Below are 1664 nucleotides of genomic sequence, written 5' to 3'. Positions count from 1 at the left end.
ATGGGGGGTATTTGGTATAATACACATGTTGATGTGGGCTGTGATTGGTATAATACACAGGTTGATGGGGGGGTATTTGGTATAATACACAGGTTGATGGAGGGGGGGGGGGTATTTGGTATAATACACAGGCTGATAAGGGGGAGGGGGAGTATTATAGACAAATCGTGCGTTTACCTGCCCGGTGTTCGGTCGAGTCGCGGAGGATGTTGGGATGGAAAGATGCCGGAAGTTGTTGTTCTGGTTGTCATGGTTACTAGCCGTCGTCTTATGTCTGCGCATGCCTTTTGCAGGATTGATCGAACCCAGAAAAATATGACGTAATGTTTTTTGGCGGCCATCTTTATCGTGGGAACGTTGGGTTCGAAGTTGGTGACTGTAGTCTGACTTGGTGATTGGACACTCGAATCCCCGCCCTCGTCTATAGACACGTGACATATAGGGTGGAGTTTACCATGTCGCGCATGATGTGTACACTGAGCTCTTCCAAACAGATTTACCTAAACCAGGTGAGGACACTTCTGGCCAGCTTTTTGGAGGCGGGGGTAACAGTGTACGTAGTGGGCGTGGCCATTTTTTACTGGGACGTGGTTTTCTACATACGTCACCGTTCTAATTTAATAGGATGCACGCCCATTTGTGTAATAGGCGTGGTTTTATCAAGAAAAGCTTCCTCTGAAAATGATTCACCCGAGGGGCGTGTACAATGACGTCATGGCGTTATGTATTCAAACCTTCGTAATACGGAGGGCACCCTCCTAGCTCGGAGTACCCCAAATTTCATCTCCCCAAGATATTGGGGTCACTTACATAGCAAGGAGCATTGGCACGTATCCCCTAAATTTACACCTACCGGTCACCGAACTATTATTGTCATACTGCACTTCCCTGTGCATCTCCTTGTTTGAACCTCAATTTCTCTAGAAGGGGGGCGCAGGTAAACAAAATTAGAGGTGCAAGTTGGGGACACCTGTGGCCAACCCCCCTAAACTTTCATCGCTATGACATCAGAACATAAAAAACTGCCCAGTTACACATTGCTGCTTGTCTGCTCCCGGACAGTTTAATATGGCGTTGTGATAGGCAGCGCGATCTGATGGGCAGCACGTTCTGATGGGCAGCGCGATCTGATGGGCAGCACGTTTTGATGAGCAGCGCATTGTGTAATATGGCAGCGTGATCTGATGAGTAGGGAGTTCTGATGAGCAGCGCATTGTGTAATATGGCAGCGTGATCTGATGGGCAGTGCGTGGGTAATATAGCAATGCGTTATGATGGGCAGTGCGTTGTGTAATATGGCAGCGCGATCTGATGGGCAGGGCGTTCTGATTGGCAGCGTTTTGTGTAATATGGCAATGCGTTTTGATAGGCAGCGTGTTCTGATGGGCAGTGCGTGGGTAATATGGCAATGCGTTATGATGTGCAGTGCGTTGTGTAATATGGCAGCGTGATCTGATGAGCAGGGAGTTCTGATGAGCAGCGCATTGTGTAATATGGCAGCGCGATCTGATGGGCAGGGCGTTCTGATTGGCAGCGTTTTGTGTAATATGGCAATGCGTTTTGATAGGCAGCGTGATCTGATGGGCAGGGCGTTCTGATTGGCAGTGCGTGGGTAATATGGCAATGCGTTATGATGGGCAGTGCGTTGTGTAATATGGCAGTGC

The 1664-nt window shown here is 48.7% G+C and overlaps 1 protein-coding gene across 1 annotated transcript in view; it reads right to left on the bottom strand.

Moving 5' to 3' along the window:
• The window catches only part of MAPK15 (mitogen-activated protein kinase 15), a 22276-nt gene extending 21441 nt beyond the window's left edge, over nucleotides 1-835 (bottom strand). Inside the window, exon 1 of the mRNA XM_072413179.1 lies at nucleotides 178-835. The gene's annotated coding sequence lies outside the window, so the exon portion shown is untranslated. The remainder of the gene's footprint in view (nucleotides 1-177) is intronic.
• Nucleotides 836-1664: the final 829 nt, after the last annotated feature.

This window comes from Pyxicephalus adspersus, chromosome 5 (genome assembly GCF_032062135.1).
Source record: "Pyxicephalus adspersus chromosome 5, UCB_Pads_2.0, whole genome shotgun sequence".
Classification (NCBI taxonomy): Eukaryota; Metazoa; Chordata; class Amphibia; order Anura; family Pyxicephalidae; genus Pyxicephalus; species Pyxicephalus adspersus.
This window is presented reverse-complemented; position numbering and strand designations above follow the sequence as displayed.